This window comes from Marmota flaviventris, chromosome 5 (assembly GCF_047511675.1).
Source record: "Marmota flaviventris isolate mMarFla1 chromosome 5, mMarFla1.hap1, whole genome shotgun sequence".
NCBI lineage: Eukaryota > Metazoa > Chordata > Mammalia > Rodentia > Sciuridae > Marmota > Marmota flaviventris.
The window spans coordinates 67205224-67231783 of NC_092502.1; the positions used below are offsets into that span (position 1 = coordinate 67205224).

The following is a 26560-nucleotide window of genomic DNA, read 5'->3' on the forward strand; positions in this document are numbered from 1 at the left end:
AGAGTTTCAGCATCAAGTTTAATTCTGGACTATTCTCTGAAAGGTCTCTTAACGATTCTAGCCATTGCCCACTTATTCAAAAATATCAAGTGCTTAGTGTGCCAGCCACAGAGGTGCATGCTAGGGGGACACAAAATGACCAAGAATCAATACCTTCCTCCAAGAAGTTGGCGGGCAATCTGAAAAGTAGATATTTCAACACAGTGTGGTATGTCCTTGATGACAGAAGATAGTGTGATATCTAAAAATGGAAACAGGGTCAATTTTTGATGGCGGTGCTATATTTCAGTCATGCTTCTCAGAAAAAACCAGATAACTAAGCCCCAGGATGGAGGATTAGGAAGGCGAGGTGACAGGCAGAGGGTGATAGGCAGTGTGCAGGGACCTCAAGATAGAAAATAAAGGTAAAAAAAGAGAAATGAGTCATTCAGAAGGACCAAGTAAAGGAAGCTTGATGGAAATCAAATCACATGGGACCATATGGATAGTTCTAAAGTGTGCAGCCACTGACAGAGTAATCTGAGCTGGTTTGTCTCTTTGAAAATGTACTCCTGGCTCTGGTAGACAAACTGGCAAATCACATTATACTTACTTTCTATGTCAAGGAATTAGTAATTCATATAGCTTCTCTACTTTATTAGTTTTTCTAAAAATGGCACAAATGTGCTATAGTACCTGACTTCCCATAGCTGTAAGAGATGCTGAGCAGGTTTAGCATCTTTCTCACTAAATCTAGTTACAGACTGTCATGGCTGGATATGAGGTGTCCTTCCAAAGCTCCTTTGTTAATTCAGGACTATGTCAAGGTGCAATGATTAGATTATGAGAGCTGTTTCCCAATCAGTCCATCCTAGTTTGAATGGACTGTCTGTGTGGTAACTGTAAGCAGGTGGGGCATGGCTGGAGGATGTAGGCAACTGGAAGCACACCTTTCCCTTCCCTGGGCCCCTCCCCTGCCCTTTCTCTGCTTCCTTGCCACCATGAGCTGAATAGCTTTCCTCTGCTGTGCCCAAAGGCCATGGTGCTGTGCCTCACCTCAGGCCCAGAGCTGGTTTCATTAAACCAGCTGACTGTGGACTGAACCCCTGAAACTATGAACCCAAAATAAACGTTCCCTCCTCTTGTTCTTGTTGGGTATTTTGGTCACAGAGATGGAAAGCTGACTGATGCACAGTACAAAACTCTTTCTTCTACCCTAATATTCAGGTGTTTGTAGCTAGCTAGTTGGAGTTGGCACTGAGTTGAAATGTTCTCCATTCCTGTTCTGTTCCTTAAGAGCTACATCATCCTGGGTACCAGTCTGATCAGTCTTCCTGATACACTTACTTGCCCAATCTGCACTAGATGGCAACTCACTGCTGCTGCAGCAAGATCCAGCTCTTCTCTTTCTGTTTGTCCACCTGAGTTTTGCAATCTCTGATTCTTAGCTTTCTCCGGCCTAAGTGTCCTGAAATCCATCATGTCTCCAAAATCCTGGAGATGCACTGGGCTCACCAGTGGTTGCCTGAGAGACCCCACTTGCTTGACTTGAAGTGAGGGGGAAGTGCCTTCCTCCTGCACAGGTTGGATTCCCTGGGAAGCTGACTGAGACAGAGTTATTGGGTGGGATGATTCTTAAGGAGATATTCTTAAGGGGAGCCTGAGAGATTGACGCTTGTCAATAGAGAAACAACAGAAGCAAATGGGTATGGAAGAAGGAGAGCAGCTGTGAGGCCGGAATCAACCTCAGCCATGCTTGCAGGGAGCCTGGAGCTCCAATAGCCTTTAGAATGGTTTCAAGATGTCTCACTCTTCACACACCTGCATGGGTCAGTCAACGGACATGGATGCCCCAGGAAGAAGTGTGTCCTCAGACAAAGTAGTTCTCTGCAGCTGAGACCATTGCAAAGATATTTTCCTCTCCCTGCCCTAGACTCTCCAACTTCAACTGCTTTCTGAGCCAGAGAGAAGAAATCAGTAATGCAGGTGGATCTGGTTATAGAACTCAGAGGACTTTAAGGATGACTTTTGTTCATTTATAATTTTTGTTTTCAGGTTTGATTTATCGACTGAAAGTACTACATGCTACCTCCAGTAAGTTGTTACAAATCTGGAATGCAATGTGTGGCTGATTTGTATTATCACAATGCCCCCCTGGGCTGCAGTTATTGAAAAAAAAAAAGACATTTCAAATGCTCCTTTCTTCAGTCAGAACCTTCTTTGGGGTTTGGAAAATGCAGTCATGGTACACAAAGGCTTAGCATAAGGGGGCACATAGGCATTGCCTCCAGACCTTTGCTGCCGACTCAGAGAGGTTTTGCCTTTGAAGCTGCTGCTGAGTTTGAGTTAGGGCTATTCCCAAGGCCACAGCTTCCTGAATGCTCTTAAGAGGAGCTTTATCAGGGGGACTTCAGCTCTCCTCTGCTGCCAGTTATAATTATCCCAGCCATGGGGAAGTCTGTTACCCCTTTTTGTTTGGGGGATAATTAAATCAAATTGTTCTCCAGTTCTTCTGTTGACTTTCTCAAGGGAATTCCTGCAAGGCATATATGGCTGTCACTGGGATCTTATAAAAGACATCTTTCCAGATTAAGTCTACTGTGTAGTTCTGCTATTACCAAGCCAAAAAGAAAAGGAAAGGAGGAGTAAATAGAAGAAACAGAGCAGGGAATTGGTGGGTTGCTGATCTTTGTCAAGATCTGGATTTTAAGTCAGGAAGTTTTATTCCTCCCTGGCTCATGGTGATCTTGCAGATGTTACTGCCTTGCTTTCCTTACCAATAAAAATGAAGAGCATGACTATATTCCTATTTCCCCAAGTTCCTGTAACTCTATGTATGGAGTTTCCCGGGCATGATCACCCTGTATAGGTTCAGAGAGAACTCTGAAGTTGACAGACAGAGAAATGAGGGCTGGAATAGGAAACAAGTCAGAAGAATAGAAGTTCATGAAAAGCAAGAAAAATAAGGGTCCTGCAAAGGAAAGGTTAATCCGCAGTGTTCAGAATTCCTTAGAGCTTAAATAATACAAGGACTGAAATGAAATGATATTCAATTTAGAGACCTGTAAGTAGATTGAAGAATTATCAGATATGTAGCAAAAGAAGTGGAAGGAAATATCCCAAACTATTATAACTAGTTTCTTTTGGGGAAAAAAGGAGAAAACTGGGAAGAAAGGAAGTAAAGAATAGTTAAGGATATTAAACTTTTTTAAAAAAACGCATGTTATTTGACCCTGTGCTATTTTTGTAATTTCAAGAACTCCAAACATAAATGAGGGATGAAAAATAATTAACAAATAATTAACTGTTCTTCCAAGAAAGATTTATAATAAATATAAATGTTTACATAAGATTTTGTGACTAAACAAACAAACCCAAATTAAAAAGAAAAAAAAAAAGGAACATTCACAGGCAGTTCCTCACCTTGGATCCCAACTTGACCATTCCACCACTATTGCTCTTTTCCAAAAGTCTCTTCACTAACAAAAAATAGGGAAGAGCAAGCTAAGAAGAAAAAATGGGGCCTAGTATATAATAAACTGATCACCCAATTCATAGGCCCCATTCTGGAGGCTGTGTTTGTACTATAGATTTTTCTAGGTCTTGTCCATTCATGAATGCTTTTTGAAATGCTAATCTAGGTTGCTTTGGAATTATCTTTGGAGGTTATCTTTGGAGAAGCCTTGAAATGGAATCTGATTGAGATACACACCCCCAAAGAGCTTGTTAGGAAGATCTGCCAGCAGTTCTAAGATAGCTTAACTTTAGGTGAGATGAGACTTATCACCAGCCTCAATAATAGACTTTATCCAAAAACCAGTGCAGAAAGAAAGTGTAATGATAAACAGAAAGAAACTACTATCTTAAGTTGTGTTTTATAAGGGTCTTTTGCATGGTTAAAAACAATTAGTATTTTGTCAATCTCCTAAGACAACTTTTTAAAAAAATATTTTGGGAGGTGTTTGTAGAACAAAAAAGAAAAATCAAGCAAGCAAACAAACAAACAATAAAATCTTTTGAGATCAGAAAAGAAAATATGGTAAACTTGGGAACTACTGGATCTTTTAAAATAATGAGACAAAAAGGCTGGGCAGGGAGGGACAAATGGGGGAGGAAACCCAATTACTTAACAGTAGAATTTTTCTCTTGTTCTTTTATGAAATACTTGAAAGTCTTTACTCTGAAACTTTATTCAATGCCGTATGAAGGCATATGTCCTCTGATCACAATAGTTCATCCTTCTTAGAATCTCTTTTCTCTAAGAAACTTTCCTTCCATTACTAACCATCCCCCATATTTTGGCTAAAATTTCCAGTGTTCAGAGTGAGGCAGGAGGATGCTTATGGATACATACATGCCAATAATGATTAATTCCACAGATAAGAACCAGCACAAATGAGTATAGAATAAGTAGTGAAGAGTTCTAAATAAGGTCATCATCACTCCTCACTGACAGTCCTTCTGCTTAATTCATAGAATAATTTGAAGTTGTCAAGGATGAACCACCTTAGCTATATTGATGGTGACCCGCCCATATGAGTCCTGCTTTCTCAAATATTGAAGTTTGAACATTAGAGAAGCATGCCAAGGCAAGCATATAAAGCAGGGTATATTTAAAATGGTGTAACATAGACTTCTCCCAGGAGGGAGAAGTGGGCCATAGCTGGTATCCTGTTATGGCAAGAAGCTAGGGATTCTGCCTTTTTTTTTTTTTTTTTTTTTTTATGTCCTAGGCTTCCTTTGTTCTCCTGCTCTCTTTCCCATCTCTCTCTCCTTCCTGCATAGTGACTAGACTCAGGAAATGCTCAGTGGGATGGCCAAAAGGTGGGAACCAGGTGGGCTGAAGGGAGAAGGGCAGGATGGAGCAGCCCAGGACATATTAATTAAATACTTTACAACTCCATATAGGGAGGCACAATTCTTGGGACAGGATACCTAAGCAAGAGGTTGGCACAGGAGCAGGTTATCTTCATAGGGTGGAGGAAGGGCTCTGAAGGCATTTCAATCCCTCAGAAGGCAGTTCCAATCTCCAGGACTCACTCAAATTGGCTTCCTTGATCTGACCTGACTTGATTTACCTATCTATACTGACTTCCTAATTCTTGCTTCAATGGCTTCCTATCAATTTGTTCTCACGTACAGACTTTCCTCGTTCCCTCTACCCTATATGAAGAAATGACTTCCTTCTACTCAAAGACAAATCCTTGATCCATTCCATTCCAACTTCCTCAAGGACTTCGTCCCACCACTGGTCCCTCCATCGTCCTGCATCTTGAGCCTCCTCTTTTCTCTATTTGATGGTGACACATCCAAGTTCTCTCCGATCTTTTTGCTCAGTCCAAAATAATATTTAGTTTGATTTCCACAGCATCCTTTGTACTAGAATAGTATCAGAGTTTTAAAGTTCCTCAATTTTTTTTTTAAAATAAGGAGTAAACAAATGTATAAATGAATGAACTGAAAAACCTTTTGCTTGTGGAACAATGGTTCTTGGTCCAAGTTGTTCTGTTACTAAAATAAAATAATCGAAATATTTTCTCATTTTAAGAAAAACTCGGACCTGGAGTTATCTTAAGCTCAAACAAACATGGCCTAAGCCTTTCATGTCTGCAACTGACCATTTGTATATTACTCTCTACAGGCGTCCTTGAAGTCTGAAACAAGTTTAAACATCTTAGTGTACACTTGTTCCCTCATACTTTTTTTTAATATTTTTAATTCTAGATGGATATAAAGCTTATTTTTATATGGTGTTTATTTTTTATATGGTGTTTATTTTTTATATGGTGCTAAGGATTGAACCCAGTGACTCACACATGCTAGGCAAGCACTCTACAACGAGTTACAACTCTCGCCCTGTACCCTCATTCTTTCTGTTTGTCTGGAACAGCTTCTCTGCCTGAACCTATCCCTATCCCCAATTTCCCCATTGGAGCAATGTCTACTTTGCTTTGCACAAAGGCCCCAACCAGCAGGATCAGTGAAGGTGGAAATATCACTTTAAGCCCTTGCTCTGGGGCAAGGTGGCAGACAGCCCTGAGGAAGAGGTACTTTTTGTAACTTGTGTGCACAGACAGTACCTTTTGCTGTTAGTGAAAAAGCTGCCTAAAGCGCTAGTGGGTGGCCATGTGCCTGCTGTCTTTAAGTCCCGGTTGAAAACTCACCTTGATTCACAAAAATAGCCAAAACCCAAATTAGCTCTTCTACTCCTATTTCTAATGTGGATGGTCTAAAAATTATCTGTGGACCACTAAGAGGCTTTGCTGTTTCAACACATTTAAATCAGTCCCAGGTAAGTGTTTTGGGCATGGGTTAAATAAAGTGTTCCACTCTCCTCCATGAAAACATGTTACGTCAGCATCTTTTCCAGCAGCAATTTGGTTAAGAAACTGTTTTTGCTTTAACAAAAGCAACCAACAATTTGTCCACTGGTTTGTGGGGTCATCTGCAGATTTTGTGCAATTTGGGGCTGGGGTGGGGGGAGGTATGAAAGCAGTGGCCTCAACCCTGAGAACTTAGTTCAGTGACCTAGCAAGTTGGGAATGTGCCCAGCCTGAATTAACAGGCATCAACCATGACTGTTTTTTCAGTTCACTAAATGCAGTACAAATCATGCGGTTATTTTACTTGGTTATACAGATTTCATTTTCAGTCTTTAGTTGTTTAAATTGTATCTTCTAAGTTGTGTTTCTTGGAATGTTAATATGTATTGCATGGAGGTGTGGGGGAGGCACACAGTAATTTGAGAAATGCTAGATTAAGTATAGTTGAACAGATTTTTTTACAGCAGAATTTATGGAAAACTTTTGATACAAATAAATTATGAATCTCCAAGGACTGGAATGCTAATATGCAATATTCACATGCATATTTGTCCAAGAAACCTCCTTCAAAGCGTACTTCCTTCAGGGCTGCTGTTTCACAGAACCCACTCTGGAAAACACTGGTCAAATATTCCCTTCCAGAATCACTTCTACAACATTCCCCCAAGTTCCTAGAGAACTGGCACACCCCTTATAAGATTTCCTTTTCAATCATCATAATATGGAAACAGGCTAAATGATATTTTGAAAGTTGAATTTTGCTAAAAGATAGTAATTAATTCTAAGTGATGGATAGTGAAAATTTGGGTACTCAGGCATAATGCAATTTAAAATTTAGCTAGAGCTAAGAGAATCGAGAAATGCATCAGATTTGGAGTTTAATTCTATCTTTGGCTTAGGCAGGGCATTTTTGTTTATTTGTTTGTTTGTTTGCTCCCTTGATTTTAATTTGTAGGGGTTTGTTTTATTTTGCCCTGAAATTCTCTATGTTGACTATAATATCTTTCCTTTCTTCTCTCCTAATTTTAGAAGAATTAATTTTACGATCTCCTCCAGATTTCTGGTCACTGGTTCTCAAACTTTGCTATGTAACAGTACCCTGTATTCACAGTGGATGTATGACATTACAGCTAGTCCTGAGCTCTATAACATAATGTTTTTTTTTCTTCTTAATTAAGTGCTTATCTTGCGCTGTGACCCTAACTTTGCAATTTGAGGCATGATGGCAAAACTAGCAGGAGTTTCTTTTTCCTTCTTCACAATCTCACAGATAGAAGGTGCATTCTTACCATAGACCTTAGCAACCTCGGCACACCTTTTTTCCTTCCCTTCTTAAGCTGAGAATGTTCACCTTTTCACATAAAGGAAGCACACTGTGGCATTTCTTTGGCATGTTTGAATCCCCAGATTCACAACTCTTGTGTTTTAGGATCATTTGTGAGTGAAATGAAGATTTTTGAACACAGCACTGAGATACTGCCACAGTCCATCTGAGAGCCAGGATGGCTATCAAGGGAATAATGGGCAGGCGTCACATGCAGTGTGGCTGTGCTGGACGAGAGAATGGCTCACATCGCAGGTAAGACCAACCGGGTTTCATCATACCACTCATAAGTACATGCAACTGAAAACCTATGAATTGTGTATTTCTGGAAACTTCCATGTAAAATATTCAGACTACAGATGACTGGTTGCAGGGAACTGAAGTGTTAGAAAACAAAACCACAAATAAAGAAGAACTACTATTAATAAGAAGTATGAACAGGGTAGGATGGGGAGGGAGGTGCAGGAAGGTAGTTGAAGATGACCCATCTGAATCCCAGATGATGGCAGCAGAACTTGGATTGTAGGAGCTCTCAATTTGGTCTTACAAAGTTGGGTCTCTGTGATGTTCAAATTTCTGTGCCAATTTTGCTAGACCATAATACCCACTTTTTGCTAAAACACCAGTCTAGATGTTACCAGAACTAATTAAAGTTGTGTTCAAATCAGTAGAGTTTCAGTAAAGCAGATTACCCTCCATAAGGTGCGTGGGCCTCATGCAATCCGTTGACAGCGTTAAGAGAATAGGCTGAAGTTCCCAGAGGAAAAAGGACCTAAAGGCAGACCCTTAGACTGAGTTAGGCATCAACTGCCTCATCAGCTCTTCTCCAGCTCTCTGAACTACAGAGTTAGAACTGCCAGCCTCCGCCATAGGGTGAGCTCATTTTTTTTTTAAATAAAAATCTCTCCATAGGTAGATACATGGACACACACAAACAAACACAACAGACATACCCTATTGATCATGGTTCTGTTTCTCTAGAGAACCCTGAATAATCTGTCTTACTTTCATCAGGAAAGTGGCCTATCTCACCTACTACATCTGTATTGTTCATTATAACTCAGAAGCAGAATAACTGTTTTAACAAAGTCACATACTGAATCCAAGCAACAGAATCTTTGTATTTGAACAAGGAGAATAAAACATCTTTACTTGACCAAATTAGCTGTTTAATTGCCCTTGATCTTGTAGTTGAATGTATCATGTCAATTTTGAACATTTTTAATTAGGAGATTTATATTAGAGACCAAGTGTTAAAATTGTTTAAACTTGAAAGGCTTAATTTACAATGAAATGAAACAGATTCTGGTGGGTGTTTCTGAGCTGCCAATAAGGATTAATTTAAACTCAAATGTTGTTTATTGTTTTTTAATTATGTAATTGCTATTCACCCAACCTTCTTGATTTTTCCATGTTAAATTATCATGCTTGTATCTCACCCCAACCTCTCTGTTTAGTTAACCAATTAATTAAGGATGGGGATAGTTTGCATTTATTAGCATTCTAATGGGTGGATTAATTCCCTGTGGCCCAAACATCTACATGTGTTCGTTTTTTTAGTTCAATTTTATCTCTTTTTAAGTGATTTTTATTCTTAATTGCAGATACTAGAAATCTAAAACCATGCTCTTAAACATCCAGTGCAATCCATCTCACTAAAATTGCCTCTTGTAAATGAAGTTCAAGTGTTGGTGCAAACATTACATAGGAATCACACAAGGCTAGCAGTGGACTGAAAACCATCAGCACCCAGGGATTTTAAAATTCTTGGCACTTCTTCTCCTTGAGGTACCAAGGACCAACCAGCAACTTTTCAGGAGCACCCACTGACCTGAAGATCATGCAAGTCTTTCTTTTTTCTAACATCCACTGGGTTTAATTACATCAAATATTAAAAATTAGGACATTGACTCCACCAAAAGACAAAATTATAAAAAAAAAATTAGTTTAAGAATCTAACTGGGTTTTGTGAGCAATTTATAAATGGAGGAACATCCTCTCTAAAGATTTAGAAAATATTCTCCACTAGACTTGAAAGACACTTGGTTTTCATACTCTGGGGACAAGAGAACAGAATAATAATTTGTGAAGGGCAGATTGGTTAATATTGGGTTGCTTCCCATTACTTTCTTTGTAAGGCTCAAAGCAAGGGAACTGTCTTATCATGCTGAATAGGTAGGAAAGACAGATAGTAAAATAAAGGCAGGCAGTTAAGGAAATGGGTCCCTCAAAGGCTAAAATGTACAAGCTACTCCATAAAAATGGATTACCTGCTAGAAACGTTCCAAACATTCCAAGTGACTTCATGATCCCAAAGAGATAGGAAGAGGAAAAGCAGGACAGAACAGGGTGAAAGCTAAAAACTCAGTGACTAAAAGAGCACAACCCAACTCAGGAGACCGAGGCATGAGGATCATGAGTTCAAAGCCAGCCTCAGCAAAAGCGAGATACTAAGCAACTCAGTGAGACCCTGTGTCAAAATAAAGTACAAAATAGGGATGGGGGTATGGCTCAGTGTTTGCTCCTGAGTTCAATCCTGGGACCCCCCAAGGGGGGGGCACAATCAATCAAAATGTTATGGGCCTGACCAATAGAAGCCTTAGTATTTTACCAACACATGATTAGCATAGACATTGAGCAAAGCCCCTGCCCAGCATCTATCTGAATCCCTGAACTAGTACACCTGAATGGCATCTATGGGGACCCTTCTTGCTCGGAAAAAGCTGTTTCCTTTCTTCTTACTTGAATAAATTCTACTTTAAAATATTTTATTACTTGAGTTCACAAGACAAGAACCTGGAAAGGAATTGCTGGAGGGCTGCTGCTATCGCTGGAACACCAGCAGGCATGGCTTTCACGGAGAGTTGCAACAGAGACAGATCCCATCTGCCATGATTGTAACAGCAGAGAATTCCATTTTGCCTGCTGCAGCCTGCTATCAACACTAGCAGGGATTCCCTGCTACAGAGAGCTGTAACACAGATCCTGTCTGCTGCAATTGCAGCAGTAGAAAGTCTGTTTTCCTTGCGATATCCAGTTTCACTACTACAGCCCAAAACAATGGTTTCCTTTACACTTCCTTGACTATCTCTGAACCAAAGATGTATTACATATATTTTAAAGAATCTCTGAACATGGATTACAAGTTCTTGCATTATATCCAGCAATCACAACAAGTCAAACACTGGTAAAAGAGAGTTCTCTGGTTCCTGACTGGGAGAAACCATTTTCATCAATAGGTGGGTGACAGAAGCGTGGTTAATTGGTGGCTATTCATTAGAACTTACATTTCTTTGGAAAGAAATGTAGCTACATGATTTGTAGAGCCCAGTGCAGCCCTCCTGCTGGTGTTACAGAAGATAGCACTAGCCCTCCATGATTTGGGAAGAATCAGCTACATGATTTGTAGAGCCCAGTGCAAACTGAATGGCAAACGTGGACATTGCACTTACCTCCTTGGCTCTCAATGATACTTCATTCTCATTCCATCAATCTTCACTTACAAAACCCAAGCTCAATGATTAAATCATTAACCATTTCAAGATAGAGCAGAAAATAAAATCAAGTATAGATCCTTCTGAGGATGGGACCCCCTGTGACTGTGCACAGGTCACATGCCCATGAGGCTGTCTCTGAGAGGGCAAAACTCTTTATCCCTTTATGTTGGGAGAAAGCTTTCACTTCAACTTATTTTTCTTTTTTCTTTTGGTGCCATGTTGAATTTATTTGGTGAGTTTCCTTTTTGTTTAAATCAAAAGATGCCAAAAATCTCATCTAGTAAACTAGTTTCATATTTTCAGGTGTTCATAAATGAACCCTGACTTCATGTGGTTTGGGTCCCATGAGGGATCATATCCTGTACAGAAGAAAATTTAAGACTAGGACTTTAGAGGCCATGGTTGGGAGGGAAGCAGCAGGTATTAGGAATAACAACATCAGCTCTGCAACCAGATGAAGATTTGTTTAAACCAAAGCTTTTTCACTTTCAGTTGTGACCTTTAGTACATATAAAAATACTTCTCTTCCTGTAAAAGAAAATGGTGATAATGATAGTGCCTCATGGGACTGTTGACCAAACACAGCCTAGTGTCTACAAGTAATCCACATCATTTGGGGATGGTCACTAAGCTCTTGAAGATCTAGAAATGTTGATCCCCAACCCCCATTCCATCCCATCCTAGATTAGTATTCTTGCTGTTTTGTTAAACCCTTGGTGGGGCTCAACCTTTCATGATTTGCTCTGGCTCTGAGATCCTACCTGTGTGGACACCACTTCTTTATCCCAAAGTGCTGTCCTCAGCTGGACAACCCAGACATGAGTTAGTCTGGACATCTGGATTAAAATGTAAGTACACAAAGAGCTCATCAAGAGCTTCATGAGGATAGCCATTGGTACAACAGGTAGGAAGGTGCAATGGATTTACATTGCAGAATTTTTAAAGATTGCTCTTAAACTATTCCTTTGCATATTCACCAGTTTGGATTCTAATCTACCTCTATCTCAGGAGAAAAGAAAACCTGTGATATCCTTCCTCCTTGTTTTCTTCTTGCTCAGATCAACAACAGCTTCCTTGAGTACTACTTGCTAAGTACTCCCTTTTAGCTGCACTCAAGTGACTCTTTATAAGGTGTTTTTCTAAACAGAGTTTCTTATAACACTAAAGTTAGTATATATTACCATTTAAAGATGAGAAGATTGATTTTAACTCTCTCTTCTAAGATTATATAATTAGGAATTGGTGAAGTTAGAATCCAAAACCACTTTATTTCTTAATGGGAAGTCCAAATACTTTATTTTCAAATTTGAGGATATTTTATTACACATTCATTATATAGTAGCCTTTGTGCTAAGAACATCACAATATTTAATTTTCAAAACAACCTTGCTAAGTATAATTATTGCCATTGGACAATGAGTTACCCATGACATAGGAAGATTAAGTAACTTGTATACCTAATAATGGTACACATGGATTTCAAATCTGGCTCCATTGTAGTTGTTAAACTTTTACAATTTATTAAACAATTGCTGAACTCATGCAGGAACTCAGGAGAAAGAGCCCTTATTTGTATTGAATATGTTGGTGTGTGTTCACTTATGTCTCCATCTGTCATAGCATCACCTTTCTTCCTGTCATTCTACATGACCTCAGTACTTGAATTTTACAATTTCGGCATGTACCATAGAGTCATCATAATTAATAAGGAAAGGGAGAAATGCAACCATGTTAGTACTTAAGAAATTTAACGTGTTAAGAGGAACACAAATTAAGAATATTGGATTTAAAATATACTTGAGAGTATTTTAGTTTATTTTAGTGAGTTTGTTTGAATCGTTGACATATTTATATAGGTTAGTAATAACAATAAGAAGGGAAAGATACTATACCATTGGAGAAAGGAAAATGGCATAATTTCTCTGGTTTCTAGAAATGTGCAACAGGAAGTGAAACCCAAACTCCAAACCTTATGTCACATGAGCACTTGCATCTCCCCCCAAAATAGTTCCTTTATCTCAAAAATTTGCTCAAGAATTTGAGATATGAGCATGCATGAAGATGTCCTTTAGATTTAGTATTCTTCTTTAAAAATCTCAGACTCACCATTCTGAAAGAAGTGAATTAACATGTGTAACATTATTTTAGCTTGCCATTCCAATCATTCAATCAACCATGCCAGGTACTTGCTAGGCTCCAGGGATCTAAGGCAAATGATTCATTTGCTTTGATGGTTTTCTACTGCTGATAATTTTTGAGTTGAGATTTAAAAGATAAGAAATGGTCAGGGACCTGGAGAAGAACATTACAGACAGGGAATATGATATACCAAGGGCCAAAGAGATAATTCTGCTAATTTGTTTTTTCTTTCTATGACTCTCACCTGAAGCCTGTATGATGTTATCAGGCCTGGGAGGGTCTCTGAAGTCTTGGTAGACACAGTCAGGGGAGGACATGGCTTTACCACTATTCATACCCTCCCACTGCTGTCATTAGACCTATTCAACTGAATTATGAAAATAAGATATGGTAATGAATGAAAGTTACCACAGAATTGACTTTTCTTCCTGTTTGTATTAGTTTCTATGATGATTTTTGTGATTAGGAGATTTTGAGTTTAACTTCAATGAATCTCTGTTCACTCTTAAATATGTATATAAAATCAGCATTCCTGGTGAGCACACCCATGTGCCAAATAATAAGGCTTCAATTCCATGAAAATGTAATTTAAAAATTAGGTGTTTTTCTTCCCTGTTTACTCCATCTCAATCTCACTCTTCCTTCACATCTTTTTAGCATCATATCAATAAGGATTAGGAATTCTGGAAGCAAAAAATGATGATATTGGATGGATGAGAGAACAGGTAGACTTATCACTAAAAATACCAATCAGGGAGAATTTGAATGCCTCTAATCACTTCTTATAAAGACCTGGCAGGTGCAAACTTCAAGTCTGCCAACTATCCATCTACCTGCATAGTGACTGATGCTTTTGGAAGGAAGAAGAGCTTCTCTTTCTCACCCACTTCCTAAAGCTCACTTAGAGCTTCACTTTGTCAGGTTCTCACCTAAAGGAATGCTTTCAAGTGACAGGAGAACATGATAATCCCCAGACTTTTTTCTTGAATGCAGGAAGTACCAAAAATGTGTTCTCATCAGCTTTTTCACTGTTGTCACCCAAAAGACCTGACAAGAACAATTGGAGGAGGAAAGTTTGTTTAGGACTCATAGTTTCAGAGGTCTCAGTCCCTAAAAGGTCAGCTCCATTCCTCAGGGCTCGAGATAAGATAGAATTTCATGGTGGAAGAATGTGGTGGAGAAAAGCAGCTGGAAACATGGCACCAGGAAGAAGAGAGAGAGTGTGCCACAAAGACAAAATATATACCCCAAATGCACACCCCCAGGGGCCCACTTTCACCAACACACTTTACCTGCCTACAGTTTCCACCCAGTTAATTCCTATCAGGGAATTAGTATACTGATTACATTAAATCACTCATAACCCCATCATTTCACCTCTAAACTTTATTGTCTCAAACATAGGCTTTGGGGGGACATCTCATATCTAAACCATAATAAAAGAATGATCCTGAGTTGACAAGAAAGAATTCATGCAATAAGCACTCACTATATATTGGATTATCTTGAAAAACTCCATCCTGGAATTTCAAATTTCTCTTATTTAAAATGGGGAATAATAATAGCAGATAGTGCCCACTTCAGAATGATAGAGTACAGAGTAAATGAGTAATACATGTAAAATATTTCTAAATGTGTTAGGAAGAGCAGTTCTTAACTTTTTTTTTTTATGTCATGCATCCCTTTGGCTATGGATCTCTTCTCAAAAACATTATTTTGAAATTACACATTATGAAAAATATTCAAAGGAAATAAGTTACATTTGAATATAATTATCAAAAAAGTTGTTATATAGTAAAATTTTGCACACATAAAATAAAATCTACATACCCAAAATTTAGTGGCAGTTCTAAATGGCTACCATGATACCAAATAAGTCAACATAAATGATATCCCAAGCTCTTTATGGCATCTGTGATGTGGTCTGAAAATGTGAGAATTCTTTTGGCAACAAAAATTGTCAGTACTGCTGACAGTACTGCTATCTATTGTCTACATCTATAATTGAATGGTAAGGATGAAAATAAAGTATATATTTTTTTCACCTGCATTTACAAGGACCCCAAATTGGAAAAATCAATGATCCCAGGAGAAATTGTGGGATTGCCTTACAGAGCTGGATGTTTGGGGTATGGGATGATACCCCACCAAGCTCACCCTCTCATTTGGGAACCTAAGGCTGTGGTCTTCCTAAGATCAGGGAGAAGAAATCAGCCATCATCTTTTCCTACTTTACCAATTTTCTTACCCTCAAGAGCATTTTCCCATGGTGTGAGCAGGGGTCAGATGCTGGGAGCCATTAGCCAAGTAGGTATGACAATTTCCTTGCCAGCGTACCCCATGTTGCTGACATGTTGCAGCGACATTGAATGTAGGTGACCTTGCTCAAGGACCAAGGCAGATTAGGGTGTTCCCTGTTTTAAGATAATCGTGTTTAGGGCGTTCCCAGTTTAGGTTCCAGGTTTAAGGTTTAAGATTATTCCTCCTGGGAATAGGGCGTATCTTTCTGCCTGAGTTCCCCTTGAGTTCTCACGGGATTCAGACAGTATATTTTGGAGATAGAAGCCCAGTGGAGGTGGATTTGGGCAGAGAACGTGGATTTCCCCAGAACGTGATTGTAGACGGCTGGTGTGAGTTCGGGAATAAAGAGTTGCTGTTTGAATCTACAAGCTGTGTGGTGGCTCGTGATTTTGTGCCCAGCCAGACTGTGGCAGTCAGAAACAGTTAATGAATCTGAGTGACCTAGCTACACACAGATAGAACTCCTAGATCAATAGAACACCAAAACATTTGAAGGCAAATGAGAATAATATAACATATTAAACACTAATGCAAAAGACCAAATTATCCAAAGAACTAGATCCAAGGATTCCACCCATTTTAATTGTGTGTGGATAATGGTGACAGTAGGATCTAGTGGTAAGGAATACAGGCTTGTGGGTCAGACACATTTGGGTTGCAATGTTGGCTCTGTTACTTACTAATTATGCTTTGAGGCATATGACTTCATGTCTCCAAGTCCTGGTTTCCTCGCCTGCAAAATGAAGGTAATAACAGTACCAACCACAGAGTTTTACTGTGAGGATTGAATAGGGTGAGTTTATAAAAGGTTTTAACACACTGACTGACACTGAATAAATGTTCAGTTAATGTCCACTTTTAGAAGTAGCACCACTATGTAAATTCTTTTGTGTGTGCATGTGCGCTGTGTGTTTTTCAGGCTGTGTGGGCAAAGCATCAGATGTCATGTATCACCTGCACAAACACGCTGCTAAATTACAATCCTGACTGCACTAAAGGAAATCAAACAACAGGCTCATGCTATCTCAAATGCCATGATGTGGAAGGAGAGCCAGTGGGGTGTCCCTTCTATAAAAACAGTGTCTAACAAAAGCAATGGTCCATTGCAAGACTTCAGTTGCAGGGCTAAGCTGACTACATTTTTGTTCTGCACTAGACCTGTAAAATCCTGTCATAGCTGTCTGCTTTGCAAATAGAGTTCAGTCCACTGCCAAACTCCAAAATAAGATGCTCAGCAACTTCACCCCAGCTGTTCACTTCAGTTAGCGCATGTCAATACAAGTGAGGTCTATTATGGTTCAGTGATTTTCCATCACTTGTCAGTCAGCACAGCCTCTTCCTGGTTCCCTCTCCCTTGTGGCGCCTGGACTTCTTAAAGAATTTTTTAACCACTTTGCTTCGGTACTGTTTCTCTAGTGCCTTCCTTCTCGTTTTCCTTTTGAATGTTTTATGAAAAACTGGCAACAAGTCTGAACACTGGCCAGAAGATGAAAGGCACACAAACTTGGGAACAGAAAAACGCACATGTTCCCCCCAAAAGACAGTCTCAAGCTTAAAACTTTAATCCCTGAGAAACTATTGTTTACGTTCCCAGCATTAATTAAGCTAATAAATCTACCAGCATCCCAGCTAGCAATTTGTAGACAAAGACATATTCCAAAATAAATTCCTAGAGGCAAGACATATGAAGAATACTGGCTGGGTGGGGTAGGGCAGCATCTGAGAGCCTCTGCCTGGGTGCATGTCAAAGCCCACAAGTGACAGCCAAGGGAGGCCATGGCCACAGGGAAGCATCCCAGAAGATTAAGACCAAGAAAATTCAGGACACAAGAGATGCAAATATGGTCTAGAGACCACCAGATTCCCTCCAACAACCATATATTTATATAGCACATATATATTTATTTAGGTAGCTTAAAATTCATTGTTAAGCCACTTTAGGGTTGAGAAAACTGAAGCCTGGAGATGTTATGACCTGTTCAAAGTCATGTGCTAATAATGGTGGAGCCATCTCCATTTCTTTATTATCATGCCAAGAATAAAATGACAATCCTTTTGATTTCATTACCTTCAATAGTTGTATAATCCAATTAAACTATTGTCCCAGAGCTTCTATCTAGACAACTTTGCTTTTTTTGTGAAAAAAGACAGTCATTTGAATTGGGAAGCACTGGAACTCATTTCTCACAGTCAGCTCCCAAGCAGGCCAGAACAGACATTAAGAATCTGGATTTATTCTTAGAATACCTCTAATGAAGTCCTCCAGACAGCCATCACCTATCAGTTCCAGTTGGCAACATGGCATAAACCATCTGCTCAGTGTTTTTTGTTTTTTTTCTAACTATATACTAGTGATACAGCCAACTGTAAGGGGGAAAACATTAAAAAGGGACTATTTTAAACTTTGTATAATTTTTTCTACTTTGAAAACAACAACGGTACTTACAGAAACAGGTAACTTGTTAATGAACTTGTCCTTCCCTCAGTCCTGTATCGGTTGCCCTCCTTTCAACAGAATCTCAACTATAAACAACATGGCTAGTTTTTCTCTTTCCCATATGGTTTTGGACTCTACCTATGACACTATATATAGTATGAGGCACGATAAGGAAGGAAAAAATGGCTATTTATTGGGTATCTGTTTTAGTCAGCCTTTTCACTACTGTGACTTAAAGACCTGACAAGAACAATTTTATAAGAGGAAAAGTTTATTGAGGGGTTCACAGTTTTAGAGGATTCAGTCTATAGAAGGCTAGCTCCATTCTTCGGGGCTCAAGGTGAGACAGAACATCATGGCAGAAGAGTATGGTGGAGAGAAGCATCTCACATGATGATCAGAAAGCAGAGAGAGATCTCCACTCCCCAGATATAAAATATATACCTCAAAGGCATCCCTCATTGCCAACCTCCTCCAGCCACATCCTACTTGCCTTCAGTCTTCACTCAGCTAATCCATCAGGGGATTAAGATTGGGTTAAGATTCTCATAACCCAATCATTTCTCCTCTAAACCCTCTTGTATTTTCTTATACTTGAGCTTTTGGGGGATACTTCACATCCAAACCATAAGAGCATCTGTTATGTACTAGGTATTCTTCTAGGAGTTGGAAGATAATAGTGAGTAAGGTAGGCTCTGTATTCTCATAAAGCTTGTATCTCAGAGGCACAGAACCAATAATAAACAAATGAAAAATAAATATACAAGCTAACTTCAGTTATTAAAATGTACTTTTGGAGAAATAAAATATGGTGAATGTAATAGAGTGTGCTTTGAAGATGTCTCAATATTTCAGCTGAGAATACTGATGCAAAGGAATTGTTAGTTGAAGGTCTTGAAGCAAAGCACTTCAGGCAGACAGGACATGAACAAGGGCAATGAGCAAGTGTGGCAAGTTTGAGGACAAGGGAGAAGGCCTCAGTGGCTGGAGGGCTGGGGTGTGAGTAAAGGGAGAACAGGCAAAGAAGTGGGAAAGAGCCACAGCATTAGTGCCTTAGAGGCCATGGTGAAGAGCTGGAATTTATAGACATCCTTTGGTCTTGATTCCAAGACCCACACATATATCAAAAATCCATAGATGCCCAAGTGCCTTGTTTAAAATGGTGCAGTATTTACCTATAACCTGTGCACATCCTCTAGTAAACTTCGAATCATCTCTAGATTAACTATAATGCCCAGTACAATGTAAATGATCCAGTATTTGTTGTACCCATGGATGTGGAATTGTGAATATGGGAGGCTGACTGCATTTTAAACTTATTTGAAAGCCACTGGAGGACTTTTGATGAAAGAGGAACCTGGAATTGATTTACAAGTCTTCAAAGCAAGAATAAAGCACAACTGCTATCCTGAAGGAGCTGATGAGCCACATCACAATTATAATATGAGGGTTAAGATTCTCATAACCCAATCATTTCTCCTCTAAACCTTCTTGTATTTTCTTATACTTGAGTGGAAGGATGAGTGTCAGGTGATGAATATAGGTTGTATACACTCTCCACTAGCCTCAGCATCTGCAGGGTAAGTGGTGCTCCCATCTGGGCCACAACAGAGTCCATTATCGGGAGCTCAAGAGCAAAGAGTAAAATTAGCTTTTGTCTTTGGACCCGAGGGAAAATAGTCATCACTTTTGTTTTCTTATTGAAATGTGATTACAAATCTTTCAGACAGTACAATAAAATATTCCCATTCCCTTCAGGAAGGGTGTGTATGGTCTAAGTGCTGACATCCAATCTTTTCATCTTTTGATTTGTGGAACGGGGCGGCATAATCCCCTGAGCATTTTATACTCAGGGCAATCTCTCATGTGTTTGCTGATAGGGACAATTGAAAAGGAATATTCAAAAATTTTAAATATAGTTAATGAAAAGTAAAGTCCTTATTCACGTAATGTTTTTTACCCAGGAGCCCATCAGTCCACAAAGAGCAAGTTCCTGTGGTCCAGTTCTCTGGATTCTCACAGTTGCCTGGTAACTGTAACAAACACTTTTACCTTGGATATTGGCCTTGGTTATTTGTAGCTCAAACAAAGGAACTGATTTAGACCATTTCTACCTTCTTCCATATCACCTTTTACTTCCAGTGATCTGAGAATCTCTCTGTACTTAGGTTGATTTTAAAGACTACCATGTTGGCCATGATCCTGTGTGTTGAAAAACAAAATAAGTCAATTGAATTGGGGCACTTTGGACATCCTGGACTGTAGAGAAATTGTGTACTATCTTTGGTGTGGCAACCCTTATAAGGGAGGAAGACAGCATTTGTGCCAAATATGTGTGGTTTCCATGAATGCTGTCATTAACCTACATTAAATGTTTAAGTACTTTAAATGTTTAAGGGTTTATAAAGGACTGTAACAACTACTTCAGAGAACTTAAGATCCATCTCAGAAGAAGGTAAAACAAATAGATGAGAAGTTAAACAATACAGTGTAAGCTGAGTACCGTGATATGCCACAAGGTGTTACATGATTCATGATTAAATGAAAAAAGTACAGAGTGAAACAAATGTAGGAAAAACTGAACTCATAACCTTCGAGGGGGAAATTCATCTATTTATTCAATTTATTAATCATTTAACAAGTACTTGTGGTGTGCTCACTTTGCCAAGAGCTCTGCTAGGTTTGAGAGAAGAAGTGGTAAGCCAAGATGGTTGCGTTGTTGGATACGTGAATCAATTGGACTTTCTGGGAGGGGTTCCTCCCTGCTGAAATGTCATATTTCTTTTCTCTCACACTTTGCCTCCAGAAAGATGTACATGATCTGACTGTAAGATATCAGAATTTCCTGGGAATTGTCACAAGATTTAGAGAATTAGGGAACTATTCAGTTATCAGTTACCTGTTACCTTTCTTTTTGCCAGGGCTGCCTGAGAGAGCACATATCTCAATTCAAATGCCTCTGAGGACTTTAGAGATGTCCATTTCCCCTGATAGATAGCTATGGAATTTATACATGTTTTCTCTGTGCTAAGAGAAACTCTTTCTGCTCCCTTTTTCATGCAGCATCTGATAGTTGTTAGAAAACTATGTGGGCTCCTATCTCAAAGGACCTTCTCTACTGAGAGTAAAGAAATTTATTTGATCAGGGTATTATCAAGGAAATAATAGTATTTGGAACAGGTACTTTCAAGACAATAATTAAGCTACTTTATTACTTTTTAACCTGCATGATCACACAGCAGGTAGGGCAGAGGAAGACTGCTCCATGCTTCCTTCAGCTCCATGTATTCCTTCAGCAAAGGCTCCTACTTCATTCTTCATATGTTACACAATGGTATGTTTTAATTTGATCAATAAAACTTATATTTAAGCCAAATTCCCAAGTTTAAAAAGTGACTTTGAATTTCAGAAGCTACTTCCTGGAGGTATGTCTTCGATCTTCCTTCATTAGCTCAATAAGGGTGATGATTCTGGCAGTCATTGAAGGTGATCAGTGGTTTTCCCGTGAACCATGGCACCTAGTTCTTAGTGCTCTCCAGGACTCTGAAATGTATCTATAAACAAAGAAAAACATTTACATTTTTCAGAAATTCATTATCCTGTGAACTTCCATGACAAAGTATTCTTTCATTTATTGTCAGTTTTGCTTATGTGGCTAGCGCTCTGCTTTGTACCAGGGATCCAGTGGTGAACAATCCCCACTGCTTGCTCTTAGTTGGAAGGGACAGACACACACATCAGTCAGCTCAGGGACTTCATTGGCTCAGTTATTGATATAACTGTTATGTACAGTGTGTGGTCACAGCTCCTCATCCAGAAACTCACACCCGTCCTTAGGTCTTGGACTCACTGTCTTCATCTTGCAACTGATGTTTCTATGTTGCTCTATCCTTAAGCAGGTTTCCCCTGGTGGATGGAGGCTAGGTGACCATCAGCAACTCCAGGCCTTCCTTTTACAGCTGTGCCACAGGAGAGAAAGCACCACCCCCAATAGTGCATACAAGTCCTATGATCCCATCTAATTGACCTGGATTGAGCCATATGCCCATTTCCAGACTGTTGGGAGGGTGTATATTTTTATTGCCCAGGCCTGGACTACTAGATCACCCTGGATCAAGGTTAAGAGATGAAGTTAGATTATTTTCCTGAACCTAATAACTAACAGGTAAGAAGGAGCCTGAAGAAAACTGAGGAGATGTTTGGCAGACAAAAACAGCACATGTCCTTTACATAAACTTTTTTCTAAAGCAGGGTTGCATCATTTTGAGTAAGAACACAGAATCCTTCCAGTGTGGAGATAAAGGAGCAATGATCATCAAATGTAAGTTAGTTAGTGGTAGACCTTGGGGCAGAACTCAGGTCACTGACTCTTCATAAAATGTCTCCCTTTTAAAAGCCAGGCACATCATTTGTGAGATCCAGTGTAAAATGAAAATGAGGACCGCTTGAAAATTAAGAATTTCAAGATGACCACAGCAGAATTACCAACCTAGGGTAAGGGCCACAGTCCCATGAAACCAGCTGTATGTGATGCCATGCCTAACCTCTAACTAACACAGTGCCTAAACTCAGACACAGTGTTAGTTTGAGTTTAGATGTGGCAAAAATTAGAAGACATCACCTTCAACTCTTCCAGCTTTCAATCTAAGGTGTATACCACAAAGACACAATGGCTTTTGAGAGATATACAAAACGGGGCTCTCTTTCACATCAACACAGCTTCTGTAGGAGTAAATGTTTTCATGGGCTATAAATAAGGTCATAAATTCCATAAAGTGAGAGAAGAAGATAGTGCCATTCATTCTCTGTTAGCAAGGTGCCATAACCAGTATTGGATTAGGTTCAGGCTGTCATATGAGTTGAAGAGTTTTTGTTGTTGTTGATGATGAACCTTTATTTATTTATTTATTTATATGTGGTGCTGAGAATCGAACCCAGTGCCTCAAGCATGCTAGGCAAGCGCTCTGCCGCTGAGCCACAATCCCAGCCCCTTGAAGATATTTTTTTTTAATTTTTAAATTAAGTTTATTTTTAATTGATACATAGGAAATAAAAATAAAACAAAGATAGGAAATAAAAATTGGTCGCGGCGCCCCCGCCATCTTGGAACATAAACCCGCCTCACCTCGTGGGTGTATCCGCTTCGTTCAGTTCCATAAGGAAACCGGTTTGCCCAACACTCATCCCCGTGCCTCTTTTCGCTCTCCCTTAAGTAACCTATCTTCCCCGAGAGCGGAGTCTTAGTCTCTTCGTGAGCAATAAAAGCGGTCGTGTTCGGGAGCTGACCTCGCCCCCATGATCTCAGCGGAAATGACCCATCGCCCCGCCCCTTCCCCATCTCTCTTTCCGGTGGCAGAGTCTGGAGACAGAGACACAGAAATGGCACCTCGCAATGAAAAGGAAAAGAAGGAAGAACAGGTCATCAGCCTTGGGCCTCAGGTGGCTGAAGGAGAGAATGTATTTGGTGTCTGCCACATCTTTGCATCTTTCAATGACACCTTTGTCCACGTCACTGATCTTTCTGGAAAAGAAATCATCTGTAGTGTGACAGGTGGGATGAAGACTGAAGACCGACAGAGATGAATCCTCTCCATATGCTGCCATGTTGGCTGCCCAGAATGTAGCCCAGTGGTGCAAGGAGCTAGGCATCACTGCCCTACATATCAAACTCCGGGCCACAGGAGGAAACAGGACCAAGACCTCTGGACCTGGGGCCCAGTGAGCTCTCAGAACCCTTGCTCCTTCAGGAATGAAGATTGGGCGGATTGAGGATGTCACCCCCATCCCCTCCGATAGCACCCGCAGGAAGTGGGGTGGCCGTGGTCGCCGTCTGTGAACAGGACTCCTCAGATTATTTTCTGTTAATAAATGCCTTGTAAGCTAAAAAAAAAAACAAAACAAAAAAACACCCCCATCACCTCCGCCAGCACCCTTGAAGATATTTTTAAAGGCTTGAAACCATTTCATTTTTCCATTGGGCCAGCTTGGTTGATTTGGGGTTTGTTGTTTTTAATTGTTTGCTATTCTGGCATGTACATGTGTTATGGATTTAATTATGTTAACCCGCCCCATTCATATGTTGAAGCTCTAACCCCCAATGTGACCTTTAAGGACGTAAAGTTAAATAGGGTTATAAAGGTAGAGCGAGCACTAATTCTATGAAAGTGGTGTTCTTACAAAAAGAGAAGAAACACCCAAATATACACATGGAGAAAACACCATGTGGGGACCCAGGGAGAAGGCAGCTCTCTGCAAGCCAAGGAGAGAGGCCTCAAGAGAAACTGGCCTTTCTGGCACCTTAATCTTGGGTTTCTAGCTTCCAGAGCATTGAGAAAATAATTTCTGCTATTTAAGCCACTCAGTCTGTGGTATTTTATTATGACACCCCTAGCAGCCTAATACAGCACCCAATAAACAGCTGTTTAATGAATAAGAGCAATACTTAGAGGACTTGGGTCATCCAGACAAGAGATATAGTGTAGTATCAGAATTATCTGTGACAACAATTATCTGTGTTGATCTATATATCCCTAAGGGGAAGACCTGAGGCCAATAATTGGAAGTTACAAAAGTAGACAATGGATCAACGTAAGATAGTCCTTCAACAACTAGACTTATTATAATTCCTTTACAGAGAATATTGTCACAGACCTCTAGAGTTTAAGAACAGCTCAGAGAATTCAATTGCAAGAAAAGACTGATCAGAGGAAAGCTTGTTTGGAAACAAAAATGGAGAACAAGACCTGCCTCACCAGGTCTTAGATGTTGCTCCAAGATGTTCAAGAAGAAGCATCCTTCCTGAAATTCAGGGAAGGCATGAAGATCATATATTTCTTAACAAATAGTAGGTAATAAATCAATTTGCAAAGTAAATCATCAGAGCTAAGACTGGACAATGTATAATCATGACATAAACCAATTATAAGGTAAGATTTAAAAAAGCATAACTCAAGTTATGGCACACACACACACACAAATCAATGAATGGACTAAAGAACTGAACAGACATTCACAGAAGAAGAAATACAACCAACAAATATATGAAAAAATGTTCAATATCTTTAGCAATTAGAGAAATGAAAATCAAAGATGTGGAGAGTGCTGACAGTGACTGGGAGATCAGTGTCTGAGATTGGGGTCCCTGATGAGTTCATGGCTGTGGCATACTTGGTAACTGGGAAAGTTTCTATGCAAATGCATAGGATGCTCGGTTGCTATGGAGATGTCTTCCATGCTAGAGTATTATCAGCTTCAACCTTATTCTCAGGCAGTGCAGCTCCTGGGAATGAAGGAACTTCCTTGCTAAGGTAACCACAATATTTCAGCAGTTCTGCTGCTCCTGAATCTGCCTGCGAATTAGTAACTTTAAACAATGAACTTTCTTGAGAGCTGCACAATGCTCCTAACACTGTACATTTCAACTGTAGAATGTAACTGAGGAAATAGCTGCATACTGTTACTCTGTAACTTTCATGAATACAAAGAAAAATGCTTGCATAGTCTTTAATATGATTTAGAGATATTTAATAAAGATTGCTGGTGTAATTCTTTAGACCTGTTTCTCCATCAGAGAGCAGTGCTCCACCCAACCCCTGCTGTTTTATCTTCAAGATCTGCTTGTGTGACTATTTCTTCCAATCTCCTATCACCCCTGATGGGAACCTGCTACTTTGGCCACGCTGGTCGTGGCACTAAGATTTCATCTCACCCCACTAAGAAATGCAATTATCAAGAATATCAACCACAATAAATGCTGGCAAGGATGTGAGGAGAAAGGTGCCCTCATACATTGCTGGTGGAAATGCAAATTTGTGCAACCATTATGAAAAGTGTTATGGAGATTCCTCAGAAAACATGGAATGGAACCATCATTTGACCCAGCTATCACATGTCTTGGTTTATACCAAAAGGAATTAAAATCAGCATATTATAGTGATGAAGCCACATCAATGTTTATACCAGCTCAATTCACAATAGCTAAACAATGGAACCAAACCAGGTGCCCATTAGCAGATGAATGGATAAGTAAAATATGGAATATACACACAATGGGATATTACTCAGCCTTAAAGAAGAATGAAATTATGGCATTTGCCAGTAAATGGATTGAGCTGGAGAATATCATGCTAAGCCAAATAAGCCAATCCCCAAAAATCAAAGGCCAAATGTTTTCTCTGATATGTGGATGCTAATTTACAATGACGAGGAGGGGGCACTAGGGAAGAATAGAGTTACTTTAGATAAGGTAGAGGGGAGAAGGAGAAGAAGGGGGTATAGGGATAAAAAAGATAGTAGAATGAATCAGACATTATTACCCTATGTACATATATAACTATATGACCGGTGGGATTCTACATCATGTATAACCAGAAGAATGAGAAATTATACTGTATTATATATGATGTACACTATATCAAAGTACATTCTATTGCCATGTAAAACTATTTAAAAACTTTTTTAAAATTAAAAAAAGTATGATAAAATAAGCATCTTTATATTCTAAAATCTTGATTTAACACTTTTAATATGTTTAATCTGGCAATTCAAAGGTCTATCACTA

General features: G+C 39.4%; 1 pseudogene; it reads left to right on the forward strand.

The window, feature by feature from the left end:
- The first annotated feature begins 23379 nt into the window (after positions 1 to 23379).
- LOC114086529 (small ribosomal subunit protein uS11-like) lies at positions 23380 to 23906 on the forward strand (annotated as a pseudogene).
- The last annotated feature ends 2654 nt before the right edge of the window (positions 23907 to 26560 follow it).